Below are 16,178 nucleotides of genomic sequence, written 5' to 3' on the forward strand. Positions count from 1 at the left end.
TTTGCCCAGGATCATACAGCCAGTAATAGTCAGAAGCTGGACTTGAAACTGGATCTTCTTGACTTCATGACTAGATCTCTATTTCACCTTTCTTTTCACCTCACAGTTTTTTGACTTTTTATTTGTGGTCAAGTTCTTTCTTGTATCCTATTTCTTATATATTTCCTAGGTAGTAGGAGAGTGCTGGAGCTAGAACTAGGAAGACACGAGTTCCAGTGCTACTTCAAATACTGTCCATGTACCCTAATCACTTATATTACACCACATCTGTATCTCTCACATTTGTTGTGAACATCAAGGGTGACTTTAAAAGTTAAAATACTATATACCTGCTAATCATTGTTACATTATCTGTAATTTTGCCTTAGTCTAAGTCATTAAAAAATGTTAAAAAGAACATGATAAAAGCAAGGTACCTGGAAGGCTCAATAAAGTCTACTCTTCAAGTTTATAAGAAAGTATTAATTCCTTGTTTTTTGGTATAGCGATTTAATAATATTTAATCCATATACAGTTATCACCATCTAGTTAATATCTATCCAACTTGTCCAGAGAGTCACTAATTAGTTATTGATAACTGCACTGATCTCTTCTCCAAAGATCTCTTCACTTGTCTTTGTCTCCAAAGTCCCCTGTCTCCAACTTTGCATCTGAGTGCTCTGAGACTTGCATGAGCCTTGTCTTCTTGCATAGCAACCTGTTTACCTTAGATAATATTCCCTTTCCTTCTTCCACAGGCAAGAATTGATAACTCACAGCATCAGACCCCTCTAACTGGAGCTCATAGTGGTTTTATTGTTCTATGTCTATTGTCAGCCAGTAAGTCATTCTAGTAAGATAAGGGATGCTTGAATTAGACTCAAAACTTCTACAGCATCAATGACTATTGTGAAGCAAAGCGTTAGACCTGGGATAGTTTGAGTTAACTTTGCTCCCAGATGTATTGATTTGGGACTCAGTTATGGACTTTTGGGGATGTATGTGTGTATATGTGTATGTGCATGTGTATGTATGGACATATACATACTCGTGTGTATGTGCATATGTGTGCGTGTATACACATGTGTAACACATGTGTGTATCTATATGTTAAGAACTTTTTCCGTTCCTGAGACATGAGGGAATCTTTCTGCAAGCCTTTTAATTTCTTTACTACTGGTTTTTGTGTGCTTTTATTTTCCTAGATTGTTTTGTATAACAGGATGGATTTTTTATAACTCATTCAAACAGCCTAAATCCATAGTCCACAATTTAATCATTTTGTGTGACTTATTTTTTTACCTGAGTTCAGGTAAAATCAAAGATGGTCATAAACTTAATCTTGCCTGTACCTACAAATGCACCACTTCCACGTTAATTCATGAACTCTGAAATTCTTTACAAAATATATTGCCATTCCTCCTCTCCCTTTGACTTGCAATTCCAAATCATATTCTCGGCCTCACTCTGTCTTCTGATTAACTCAGTTTTAGATATTTTGCAGTCTTTCAACTCCCACACTCTTCTTTCTCTTCTGATTGGAGAGTTGGATGGTAGAGCACTAAATATCTTCTAAAGTTTTTCTTACAAAAGGGCTGGGATCCGAATTCAGTTAATACTCCACTTTCAGTCAAAAACTCTGCTTGGTTTGGACTTCATAATTCCTCCTTCTCCCACTTAATTTTTTAGTTTCTATTTATATACTACCTTTCTCCATTAGATTGCAAGCTCCTTGAGGACAGGGACTGTCCATCTTCTTATTAATAATCCCAGTGCTTAGCATAGTGCTTGGTGTATGTTATGTGCTTAATAAATGTGTACTGTATATTGTTCTTTCAGTTCTTTCCCAGATCATCACTCCTAGCCCAGCTCTGTTCTACTCTCTTCCTCACATTTACCTTTTGTTGAAAAAGTTCAGCTTCATTAAAAGGTGGAATTTTTGTCTGAGCATTAAAGGAAAACAGGAGTCAGAAATGGGAATTAGAGAATTTGAGGCATCAGAAAATCTAGTGTCTCTAAAGCCTTTGAAACTGTTATTCCTCTTCTTTTCCTTAATACTCCTCCTCTCTAGGGTTCTGTGACGCTACCTTGATTCTCCTCTTACCATTCTTCCTGTTGCTTCTTATTTTTTCTTGCTGGATGCTAAAGGTAAGATTTTTCTCAGTCTCTGTCCTGGGACTTGTTGTTTCCTTGTACACCATTTCACTAGGCAATCATGATTCTTAGATCAACTTATCTACTTGTAACCTCCAAACAACCATTTCTAAATATCTATTATACATCTTAAACTAAATGTCCCAATGAATTTGAGTCTAAACTCAGCATGTCCAAAACTAAACTCATTGTCCATCCCCCCAAAAAATAACCCTCTCTTTCTCCCAAATTTACCTATTACTGTTGAGTCCAACACCATCTTTCCAGTTATCCAGATATGCAACTTAGGTGTCATTTTGACTCCTCAGTTTCTCTCATTGCATATGTTGCTAAGTTCTCTGAATTTTACTTTTGCAATATTTCTTGTACATGGCTGTTTCTCTCCATTGCCTTCACCTTACTGTAGTTCCTCATCCCTGCATGGCTGGACTACTATAACAACCTATTGGTTGACCTTTCTGCCTCAAATGTCTCCCAACTCCAACCACCACTTAAATTAACTATTAAAATTATATTCACAAATTTTTCAGATATGATGATGGCACCCCTGGCTCAATCAACTACAGTGGTTCCTTATTGACTTCCAGAAGAAATATAAAATCTGACAAATTTCCTGCACAACCACATCCCCTCTTACCTTTCCAGTCATCTTATGCCTTACTCTCTCCTTCCCCCTGCCTAATGTATTCTTAAATTCAATGAGACTGGCCTTCCAATTGTTTCTCACATAAAATATGTCTCTATACAATGAGCACTTTTGCTGGCTGCTCCCCATGGCTGAGATTTTCTGTTGCCTCACATTTTCTAATTCTCATTTCTGACTTCTCTCTTCCTTCAATTCCCACATAAAAATTCGACTTTTTATGAGTAGGATTTCCTGATTCTGTTTAATGGTAGCATCTTGTGTGTGTGTGTGTGTGTGTGTGTGTGTGTGTGTGTATGATTTATCCTATTTTCTCCCCATTAAACTGTCAGCTCCTTGAGAGGAGAGACTTTCTTTTGCTTTGGGGCACACACTAGCACAAATGGGCATTCAACAGCCACTGAGCCTGCCTGTGCTCTAGGTCAGGGGAGAATCTCCTGTGTCCACACTACTCTTCCTCCACAACACATGTCAGGCGCTTTGGTGTAACTCTGGGGAAACTCCAAAAGGCTTCACCTGGCCTCAGCCTTGGAACACACGAGCCAGCTTAGCACCAGATAAGCATTCTAACTTCTAGGTGAAAGAACCAGAGGCCACAATACACAAAGCTTCCATTTCTCAATGATAGAAAAGTGGGACAGAGTCCGTTGTGTCCCAGAACCAGAGATTCACTTTAAAAATTAGGAAAAAGAAAGTCATCATGAGCAAGAAGCAAACCAAAAAAGCAGAGCATAGAGTCTTATTATGGAGACAAAGAACAAAATACGAATTCTGAAGAGGACAGCATTTAGACTATACTCACATCTGAAACCTCAAAAGGATATATGAACTGCTCTCAAACCCAAAGATCGCTTCTGGAAGAACTCCGGAAAGATTTTGAAAGCCAAATTGCCTCTCTAGGTGGAAGAAAACATTGGCCAATGATTTAAAAAAGAGAGCTGACAAAATCAAAAAGGAATTTACTGAAAAGAACAGTTCCGTATAAAGGAAAACCTGGCAGATGGATAAGTAGGTACAAAAACCTAACTGGAAAAAATAATTCCTTCAAAATAACAATTGGACAAATGAAAAAGGAGGTACAAAAGTTAACTGAAGAAAACAATTTATTAAAAATTTAAATTGGGCAATCTGACTAGAAGTTTCTAGAACAGCCTACATTTGAAGAAAACAATTCCATTATTTTCTGCCCATAAGCACACACACACACACACACACACACACACACACACACACACATCAAAGACTTTGTCTTGTCTTCTCCATGACATTGTATTACAAAAAGAAACTTGTAGGAAACTATTCTCTTAAGATGAAAGTGGGAAAATAAAAATAAATAATAACAAACTAACTGATGAAAAGAATAAACAATCTTTAATATGGCATTGGAAAATGGTGGTAATGCATGCTCTACTTTGTATTATAAGAGAAGATAATCATTGGATTAATGATAATTGAATAGAAAGGAAGATAGAAGAAAGAACTATAGATGTCAATTGAAAGAGAAAAATGAAGAGAAAATATGTTTTATTTTGCTTTTGAAAGAAAGCCTTACTATTTCTATTATTTTTAAGAATATTAATTTTTAGACTTCATTATGAATTTATTGGTTACATGAAAACAATGTTTCTACCTGAAACAACAGACTTGGTTCTTTATCCACTGAAAATCAACACAAAATGTTTCTTTGCTTACTGTCACTTTGTCCAGTCATTACCAAATACTCAATTTTGTGGAAATATTATAAGACTAGTATTTTAATTTCATTTGTCTCCATTTCAAAAGCAGATTGTGTCATTTCCTGAGGACAATTAGCCTAGTGTATAACTTACACAATTTGCTTTTCTGGGGGTAGTGGCCGAGAGTGAGATATACAAGGGAGAGCAGGTTACAGCCACTAAGAAAGTGCTTCATTTGTCTGCGAGCAAGGGAGTTTTATCAGACTGATTTCTGAAAATGATATGATCTCATTTGAATGCTCTGTGCAGCCTTCTGGGTCCTGCGGCTTTGTAGTTCCACATATAAGCTCTGACTGCCTCAGGTAAATCCCAAGAATATTTATCTGTTTTGGGGAAATATTTCTCCCTTAGAGCTGGGTCCATGATTAACAAAAGAACTATGAGCCCCCATAAAGATTGGGCCTAAAAATTGAACAATGCACCAAGCTCCATAAACATTCACTGTTTGAATAGTTAAATTAATTTTCTTCACTGCATTAATTTCAGAATGAGAAGATTACAAGATAGTTATATGACGCTTTGCAATGAAAACTCAATTTTGTGCATGTGTCCATGTTCCCTTCATTCCTGATATGTTGATATCATCAAACCAGTTGCTGACTGGTGGAGACATTAGTACCTCAGCATCCTACTTGTCTGATAATAAATACCTCCATTAGCAGGCCATTCACTGCAACATTCTAGATGAAAAAGGATTATAGAAGACAGTAACCTATTACACACCCCACTTTGCTACACTTTTAAAAAAAAAATTTGGCATCTTCACCAGTGATCAAGAAAATATTCCAATCTTAGGTTCAGTAGGATTTGATTTGGGGATTTGTACTATACCCAGTAAAATATTAGCAGAGGAGAATTTTTTTTATCATTTTATTTTACTAAAAGCAAAAGATATATTTAATTTAAATACCTTTATATGAAGAACATTAAAAATTTATCCATTGTTCTATTAGTTGAAAGAATAAACTAATGTAGGACTAATGTACTTCTCTGGAAGAGAGAAAGGTTTTTCTTCTATGTGATTTTTTTTTGTTTTCACCATTTCTTATTAAAGATAAAGGTACAAAATAAAAGTTCTCATGCTAAAAGGTAAAGTCTTTTGAAAGGAATCTAACTCATTGTATTCAGTCACATTACACTATAAACTCCAAAGTCATGAGTCTTCTGCTATCTGTGTTAGTCTCATTGTTTGCTCTTGGGATGTTTAGTTTTCAGAGATGACAATAATAATTCTTATTGTTTTACACCCAAAAGATAAAATGTAACTAACTATGTGAGAGTTTTACTTTGTCCTCATTCAGGGTGATATCATATAAAACTCAAGCAATATTGGGTAAAAATATAAAATTACAGTCTATCAGGAGGTATGCCTCATAGGTACACAATTGGTAAAAGAAAATATGGTTTTAGGCAAATAATATTTGCAGCCATTTGAAAAGTCAGATTTATTTTTTTATATTTTTATTTTATTTTATTTTATTTATTTTCAGTGTTCTACAATCACTGCTACTGTGTCTTGAATACCTAGTCTAGTCCATTTGTTTACCTTTAGGTTTCTTAGACAGTACCAAGTGGTTTTCATAATTGCTGCTCTATAATAGAGTTTGAGAACTGGTAGAGCTAGGCCACCTTCCCTAGTGTGTCTTTTCATTAGTGCCACTGATATTCTGGGCATTTTGTTCTTCCAAATGAATTCTGATATTATTTTTCCAGCTCTAGAAAATAATTTTCTGGTAGATTGATTGTTATGGCACCAAATAAGCAAATTAATTTAGGTAGAATTATCATTTTTATTATATTGACTTGATCTACCCACGAGCAATTGATGTTTTTCCACTTACTTAGATCTGACTTTATTTGTGCTGAAAGTATTTTGTGTTTGTGTTCATATAGTCCCTGGATTTGTTTTGGTAGGTAGAGTCCCAAATATTTTACAATGCCTACCCTAGTTTTAAATGTGATTTCTCTTTCTGTCTCTTGCTGTTGGGCTTTGTTAGTAATATATAGAAATGCAGATTTTTGTGGGTTTATTTTGTAACTTGCAACTTTGCTAAAGTTGTTTCTTATTTCAAGTAGTGCTTTACTTGACCCTCTAGGATTCTCTGAGTATATCATCATATCATCTGCAAAGAATGATAACTTAGTTTCTTCTTTGCCTATTCTAATTCCTTCAATTCCTTTTTCTTCTATTATTGCTACATCTAACATTTCTAGTACCGTATTCTATAACAATGGTGATAATGAACCTCCTTGTTTCACCCCTGATCTTATTGAAAATGCATTTAGCTTATCTCCATTGCATATAAAGCTTGCTGAAAGTTTTCGGTAGATACTGCTTATTATTTTATGGGAAGTTCCCTTTATTCCATGCTCTTCAGTGTTTTTAAGAGGAATGTTTGTAGCATTTTGTCCAAAGCTTTTTCTGAATCTATTGAGATAATCATGTGGTTTCTGTTAGGTTTGTTGTTGATATGATCAATGATGCTAATAGTTTTCCTAATATTGAATCAGCTCTGCATTCCTGGTATGAATCCCACCAGATCATAATGCATTATTCTCATTATATATTATTGTATTTTTTTTGCTAAAATCTTTTATAAAATATTTGCACCTATATTCTTTAGAAAAATTGGTCTATAATTTTATTTTTCTGTTTTAACTCTTACTGATTTAGTTATCAAAAACCATATTTGAGTCATAAAAAAATTTGGGAGGATTCCTTCTTCCCCAATTTTCCCAAACAGTCTATGTTATTGGAATAAACTGTTCTTGAAATATTTCGTAGAATTCACTTGAAAATCCTTCCAGCCCTGAAGATTATTTCCTAGGGAGTTCATTGATGACTTCTTCAAATTCTTTTTCTGAGATGGGGTTATTTAAGTATTCAACTTCCTCTTCTGTTAATCTGGTCAATTTATCTTTTTTAAAATAATCATCCATCACATTTAGATTGTCAAATTTATGGGCATAAATTTGGGCAAAGTAATTTCTAATTATTGTTTTAATTTCCTCCACATTGAAGGTGAAATCACTCCTTTCATTTTTGATATTGGTAATTTGGTTTTTTTCTTTCTTTTTTTTAATTAAATTGAGCAAAGTTTTAGAAATTTTTTTCATAAAAACTGCTCTTAACTTCATATATCAATTCAATGGTTTTCTTAATTTCAATTTTTATTAATTTCTACTTTGTTTTCCAGTATTTCTAACTTCGTATTTACTTGGGGATTTACAATTTGTTATTTTTTGAGGTTTTTCAGCTACATGCCCAATTCATTGATCTCCTCTTTCTTTATTTTATTCATGTACGCAAAGAAATAAAGATTCTCCTAAGAACTGTTTTTGCAGTATCCTATAAGATTTGATTGGTTGTCTCATTATTGTCATTCTCTTGAATGAAGTTTTGATTGTGTCTACGATTTCTTGTTCAACCCACTCCTTCTTTAGGATTAGATTATTTAGTTTTCAATTAATATTTGGACTATCCTTATCCTTTTTTACATATAATTTTTATTGCTTTATGACCTGAGAAGCATGCATTGACTATCTCTACCTTTCTGCCGTGGGTTGTGAAGGTTTCATGCCCTAGTACATGATAAATTTTTGTATATGTTCCATGTACCACTGAGAAAAAAGGTCTATCCCTTTCTATTCCCATTTGGTTTTCTCGAGATATCAGTCATACCTACCTTATCCAGAGTTTTATTCCCCTCCTTAACTTCTTCTTGGTCATTTTAAGATTAGATATATCAAGTTCAGAGAAAGGGAGGTTGAGGTTACCCACTGCTATACTCTATTTCTTCTTGTAACTCCCTAAACTTCTCCTCTAAGAATTTGGATGCTATACGACTTGGAGCATATGTGTTCAGTAATTATGTTGCGTTGTTCTTTATGTTATCTTTCACTGGATATGGTTTCCTTCCTTATCTCTTTTGATTATATTCATTTCTGCTTTTGCTTTGTCTGAGATTAGGATTGCTACCCCTGATTTTCTTACATCAGCTGAAGCGCAATATATTTTGCTTCAATCTTTTACTTTTACCCTGTTTGTATCCCCCCAGTTTCAAATGTGTTTCTTGTAAGCAACACATTGTTTGTTTATGACTTTTATTCCATTCTGCTGTCCTTCTTTCCTTTATGGGAGAATTCATTCCATTCACATTCACATTTACGATTACTATTTGTGTCTTTTCCTCCATGCCCTTTCCCACCGTTTATGCTTTCACTTCTCCTTTCTCCCCTCCCCTCCACAAAAGTTTTAGTTTTTGACCACCAATTCCCGCAGTCTTCTTGTCCTTCCTTCAGCCCCATTTTAGTCTCTTTTAGTCCCCTTTATCGTTATTACTTCTTCCCTCCCTTTTAGCCTCCCATCCCTTTTCTTTCCCCTTCCCCTCCTACTACTTATAGAGCTAGTGAGATTTATGTACTTCATTAAATTTGTTGCTCCCTCCCTGAACAAAATCATATGAAAGTATCTCTCAAACAATGCTCATCTCCCTTCCAACTTTCCCTCTACTGTACTACAATTTTATACTTCTTCCTGTGATGTAATTTACCATTTTCTGCTTCCTACTTTTCACATCTCCTATTACAATCACTTGTCATTCTTAAATCATGTTTTTATCAACAAATCATTTACTTTATACCTGCTCCCTCCATTTATGCATATCCCTTTAATATTTCATAATGCATATACAATTCTCAAGATTTGTATGTATCATCTTCCCTTATAGGTAGGTAAACAGTTTGCCCATATTGAGTAGCAAGGTTTTTTTCCCCTTGTTTACCTCTTTGTGCCTCTCTTAAGACCTGCATTTGGAGACCAAATTTTCCATTTAGTTCTGGCCTTATCAGGAAGTTCTAGAAATCTTTTATTTCATTGAATGTCCATCTCCTTACCTCAAAAGTTATGCTGAACTTTGCTGGGTAATTGATCCTTGGTTGTAGTCCCAGCTCCTTTTCCTTACAGAGCATCATATTCCAATTCCTTTGATCTTTAAATTTAGATGTCGCAAGGTCCTGTGTGATCCTGACTGCACTGTGTGATCCTGACTGACTCCTTAATTCTTGAGTGATTTCTTTCTGGCTGCCTGTATGTATTATTTTGTCCTTCATTTGAAATTTGACAACAATATTTCTTGGTATTTTTTTGTTTGGGATCCCTTTTGGGAGGTGAAAGGAGGATTCTTTCAGTGACTATTTTGCCCTGTGGATCTCGCACTTCTGAGCAGTTTTCCCTGATACTTTCATCATGGCTTCCTGGTAGGCCAATAATTCTTAAATTTTCTCTCCAGGGACTATTTTCCAATCAGCTGTTTTTCCAATTACGTATTTTACATTTTCTACTGTCTTTTCATTCTTTAGATTTTGTTTCAATTATTCTTGATGTCGCATAGAGTCATTAGTTTCTACTTGCTCAATTCTCATTTCTATCAAATTATTTTCAGTTAAATTTTGCATTTCCTTTTACCTCTGTTCAGTTATTCCTTTCAAAGAATTATTGTGTCCAGTTAGTTTTTGTACTTCCTTTGCAATTTGTCCAGTTTTCTCAGTTAGGTTTTGTGCTTCCTTTTAAAGAGTTGCTCTCTTCAGTTAATTCTTTTTTCATACTTTCAAAATCATTGATCAGTTTTTTTTCCTATTTCCTTCTTCAGCTCTTCCAAGACTGCTCTTTGTGCATGTGACCAATTCATAGTACCTTCTGAAATTTCAGATGGGAGTAGAGTCTCAATACTGACCTCTTTGGTGTCTATGCTTTGGTTCTTGTCCCCATAGAAAGATTCTATGGTCTTTTCCTTTCTGCTTTTCTTCTTACTCATGATGATGATGCTTTTGTGAATTGTGGCCTCTGGTTCTTTCAGTTAGAAGCAAAAGAACCTGGTGCTGAGCTGCCCGATGTGAAAAAAAAAAAGCCAGGTGAATTCCATCTTTATGTGTTTCCCTGAATTAGCCCTGGAGCTAATTTGTTAAGTGTGGGGGATGGGTGGTCTGATCATGGGAGATCTCCTCAACTGAGCTAGAGCCAAGGTAAGCTCCCTGGTTGGTTATATTGGTGGTCCTAGTGTGGTCTCATTTCCCCTGGAGTGCTGAGGCATTCCTAGGGTCATGGTGTTGGTGGTTGCCAGATTTCACCCCCCTGGAGCTCCAGATCTCCTCCTGCTTCAATGAGGTGGGGCTGTCTGGGACAGCTCCTGTCCTTGGCCACCCTAAGAGCAATACTTCTTAGGGATTTTGCTAGCATCACGTGCTAAGACACTCTTTGACCCTTCTTCTGATCCTACTGATCAAGGATTTTTCTGGGGAAATATTTTATGGTTCTTTCAAGGTCCTCAAGGGGAGAAGGAGAGAGCAATTACTAATCACTCTGCCATTTTGACTCCCAGAAGTACAAGTAGGTGACTTACAGACATTTAATCTGCAGGCTGCTCCTGATACCTAGGGCAACCTGGCTCTGACTCCCTCAACTCCACTGGACTTCAGAGCTAGGCTTCTATTCCATCATGCTTCTGCTGCCTTAGACTGTCCTGGGGCTTTCCTCCTTGGCCCTGCAGCAGTGGGAAGTGCTGTGCTAAGCACTGTATGCTCCTCCACCCAAGTAGAATAGATCTTTCCTGTCGACCTTGGTCTATCATGTTCTGTGAATCTGCCAGAGTCTATGTATCATTGGATTTTGCACCTCCAAAATTTAGTCATATTTCCTTTTTAGAGGTATCTGAACGAGTTTGTCTAAGAGCTTAGGTGAGTAGTTGCTCTCACTTTGTCATCTTGGCTCTGTCAGTTGTCAGATTTGGATGACACCAAATAGCAACTTTAACTACATGCATTTATATATTATGTGTAAAATATGTATACACAGAGAGAGAAAAGTATATGTAATAGCAATTAAAATGGAAAGATCTTTCTCATTCATTAATAGGTCCATGCAACCTGCTTGAATGATCTAGAGACCTAAGACCCATGTGGTGGGAGGAGCTTGATGAAAAGACTGAACAGGAAGGGCAGAGCAGAACCAGGAGGAAGTGAGTAAGCGAGGTCAGGGTAAAGGAGAGAGGACTCAGGCAAGCAGGCATGGCAGAATAAGACTTAGGTTTGTGAGTATTTGCTTGTGAAAGCCTCAGCAGAGGAGGGGAGGCTTGGGAATGACTTTGCCCCTTGCAGTGATCATGTTTATTAACTTCTTAGTCACTATGACAGATTTTGTCTTCTGGTTGTAAAATCTGGTTTACTGGCATCTAAATAAATGTTTTTCTTCTGCCTTCTATACCTTGCAATTTAGAACTACTCTAGAATATTCAGTCACCATCAGTGCTGTCAATATTGTCTTGGTGATACATTATATGTACATGTATGCTCAAACATACATGTGTATGTACCTATGGGCAAATGTATTTGTGTTGTTTGTGTGTGTTACTCATCACCCACAAAATTATTGTTGTTTTCCAGTATCCTCAAAATTTTACAGCCCACATCATTTTATTTTTTTGTGCCCATTAAAAATCACATTTCTTTGTTGTCAATTACATACATATGAGGAGTACTTCCAAAAAGGCTCTAATTTGCATTCAAATGTAATTCAAAGGGACAAGACATAGAGTTTCAAAATATTATATAAACCTCTTGGGGAAAGAAGAATTTTTATATATCAGAGTACTAAAAATTCAATTTTTGGGAAAAGTATCGAAGGTAAACACTTTGTTCAATATCCGGAACTCATGAAATCATAGCTATGAAGAACAGTGGAATAGTAAGGGCTATTATATATAGTTCAGAGAATCAGTCACAACAATGAGATCAACATCACTAATAGTTGTGTTTTGTAATAAGAAAAAATCATAATTCTATATGAATAGATTTGAAATAATATAAGTTTAGTTCAACAAAAAATGTTGAATGAGTTAAATGCATTCAGCAGCATTAAGGGATAATTTGTTAGTGTAAAAAAGAAATTTTTGAGATCACCTCTCTATTATATTGTTTATTCTAATGCCAGATTTATAATTTTACTGTTAGTTACAAGAAGTGACCATTCTATGCTTAAGAGTAAAGTAAAATTAACAATTTTAGGAAGAGTAGGGGATCATAAATTGGTCCCTCTCCTCAGAGAGAGATTTGGACACTTTTCTTTGTCGTTAATTTTTTTTATTTTTCATTTTTAACACAGTTCATATCACATAAAAGAATTTCAACTTTTTTTCAGGTGATACTTCTTTTAAAACATTTACAAAATAGACCACAAACGATTTTTTTTTAACATTAACCAACTGAGACACAAATAACAACTAAGTAAGCTAACGTCACAAGCCCTTGACTTAAATGTCTCCACACTATTACTAAGAATGAAAGGACCCTCACTTATTGTTGTTGGTCTAAAGTCCTAAGCCTAATAACTTAATTTTAGACTTAATCTCCAATGTTTCCCTACCAACCATTTATAATTTAATAGATCTAGGATTAAGTTTACAAACCTTTTGACTATAGGAAATTGCATTAAGAATAGGGACATTGCATGGAAACAATATCTCCACAATGTCATGTAAATTCCAGGCAGGAGTAGATTGTCGACTAGCAATCAGTCAGGCTTAAAATCTACCAGGTGTCAGTGAGGAAATTGAGTCAGGAGAACCTTACCTCAGACCAGGCTGAGCAGCCGCTCTCCAACCATTCCCATGAGATCATCTTTTGCATCTCATGCCAGCATCTCATAGGTTTACTGGCTTCATGGATTGGAGGCTCATACCACCTTTATTGCTGTCCATACCTGGAGTTAGACTCAGAAAAACAGTCAGTTCCATAGAATCTTAAAATAGCAAATTCCAATAACCAGGTTTCAGATATGACTATAATTTCACATTGGCTAAGGAACATCTTTTGAGACAAGTCTTAAGTGATTTACATTCCTTTCTATAAATGTTCTAGTTCCTGATAAAGTAGAAATCATAAAATCAAATTTACCATTAAAGCCTTAGTTTTTCCATCAATGCCAAATTTTACCCGAGTTTACCTGCCTCTAGGAAACTTATACTAAAATTCTTTTCCCCAAAGTAAAGATGTCTCTGACTTTGTCTCAGTAATTAATTGGATCAATTCTTTTAATACTAATTGTTTTTACATCACTTTGTAACATGTCCAATTTTTCTCCTCATTTCTCCCATCCTCCCACCCCCTAATACCTTGCATTCTGATTGCCTCATTCCTCAATGTACGCTCTCTTGTCTCACATTCCACCGTTTCCTTATCCTCGTCTTCTCTCTTTTCTTGTAGGGCAAGATAAATTTCTATACCCCATTACTTGTGTTTCTTATTTCCTGGTTATATGTAATAATAATTTTCAAAATTCATTTCTAATACTTTGAATTCCAACTTCTCTCCCTCCCTTCCTCCCTCCCTCCCCATCTCCACTGAGAAGGCAAGTAATTCAATAGACTTAATATGTGTTGTTTTGCAAAAGATTTCCATTAATAATCATATTGTGTAATACTAACTATATTGCCTTCTATCCTACTCTATCCCCCCTTTTTTATTCCATCATTTGAACCTGTAGCTTCTCAAAAGTGTTTATTCCTAGTTACTCCCTTCTCCCATTTGCCCTCCTTTGTATCATTCCCCTCACCCAACTTGTTGCCTCCTCCCCTACTTTCCTGTAGTGTAAGATAGATTTTCATACCAAATTTAGTGAGCATGTTTTTCCCTCCTTAAGACATATGTGGAGAGAGTAGCTTCACTTTTTACCTTTCCTCTTTTCCCTTTTCTCCTCCACTGAACAAGATTTTTCTTATCTTTTTTATGAGTTATAGCCTTCCCCATTCTCCTCCCAGTATTTTCCTCCCTCACCCCTTGTTTTTAATTTAATTATTTATTTTTGCGTGTGGATATCATCTCTTCTGATTCAACACAACCTGTAGTCTGTGTGTGTATGTGTGTGTGTGTGTGTGTGTACAATCCCTCCACCTACCCACATACTGAGAAAAGTCTCAAGAGCTAGAAATATTTTCTTTCCATGTAGGAATGCAAACAGTTCAGCTTTAAAAAGTCTTTTATGATTTCTCTTTGCTGTTTACCTTTTCATGCTTCTCTTGTTTCTTGTGATTGAAAGTCAAATTTTCTCTTCAGTTCTAGTCTTTTCATCAAGAATGCTTGAAACTTCTGTATATTTCACTGAATGATCATTTATTCCCTTCAAGTATTATGCTCAGTTTTGCTGGGTAAGTGATTCTTGGTTTTAATCCCAGTTCCTCTGAATTCTGGAATATCCTATTCAAGCCCTTTGATCCCTTAGTATTGAAGCTGCCAGATCCTATGTTATCCTCATTGTATTTCCACAATACTAGAATTGTTTCTTTCTAGCTGATTGCAGTATTTTCTCCATGATCTGCGAACTCTGAAATTTGACGACAGTATTCTTAGGAGTTTCTCTGTTTGGGTCTCTTTTGGGAGGTGATCAGTGGATTCTTTCAATATTGATTTTGCCCTCTGGTTCTACTATATAAGGACAGTTTTCCTTGATAATTTCATGGAAGATAATGCCTGTGTTCTTTTTTTGATCATGGCTTTCAGGTACTCCCATAATTTTTAAATTGTCTCTCCTAGATCTATTTTCCAGGCCAGTTGTTTTTCCAGTGAGGGTTCCACATTATCTTCTATTTTTTAAACTTTTGGTTTTGTTTTTTAACAGCTTGGTTTATCTCATAGTCATCAGCTTCCATGAACTCACTTCTCTCTTTCAAAGAACTATTTTGTTCAGTAAGCTTTTGAACTTTCACCTCCATTTGGCTAATTCTGCTTTTTAAAACCTTCTTCTTCTCTTTGGCTTTTTTAACCTCTTTTTCCAATTGAGTTAGCACCTTTTTAAAGGTGTTCTTTTCCTCAGCGTTTTTTGGTTCTCCTTTACCAAATTGCTAACTCACTTTTCAAGGTCCTCTATTGCCTGAGCCCAGTTTAAATTCACTTTGGAGGCACTGGAGACAGGGGACTTGACTTCCTGTGACAGTATGCCTTGTTCCTCTTCATCTAAAAGGATGGGAGGAGACACCTGTTCACCAAGAAACTAACCTTCTATGGCTTTATGTTTTTCCCTTCTTGGCACATTTTTCCAGCCAGTTACTTGACTTCTGAATCTTTTGTCAAGAGCATGATCCTGTTGCCCCTCCTCTCCCTAGTATCATGTTCAAGGATGAGATTCGACTCATCTGCTTGATTACCTGGACTTTGGTTGGGGCGAGGCTTTCACTGAGGGCTCAGGTTTAGATTAGCTGCTCCCAACCACCAGAGAATTTCAGTTGAGCTGACTGGACAAGGGAGTCAGGTTGCTTTCTGGCCACTGTAACTGCTTGAAATCTGCTCCTGCTCTTGCTGCAGTTGGGGCTACTACTGGAGAAATCCTATTCCCCTCTTGCCCAGCTGTGAAAGCCCTCCCCCACTGATCTTTGGAGCTTTCTTTCTCGCTTGTGGGTTGAGGGATCAGGGACCCTCCTGGCTGGGTATTCTGCCCCAGAGGTCTGTTCAGGTCCTGTTCCTCCCCATTCTGCATGGTGAGAGCTGAGCTCCACTCTGCACAGTATTTCATGAGATATACCTTTCCTGTCGGCCCTCCAGGTTACCCTTGGCTGGAAACCTCTTTTGCTGTTTTTTCAGTGTCTTCTGCTGCTTTAGAATTTGATGAGAGTCATTTT

Source organism: Notamacropus eugenii, chromosome 6, assembly GCF_028372415.1.
Source record: "Notamacropus eugenii isolate mMacEug1 chromosome 6, mMacEug1.pri_v2, whole genome shotgun sequence".
In the NCBI taxonomy this organism is placed as follows: Eukaryota; Metazoa; Chordata; class Mammalia; order Diprotodontia; family Macropodidae; genus Notamacropus; species Notamacropus eugenii.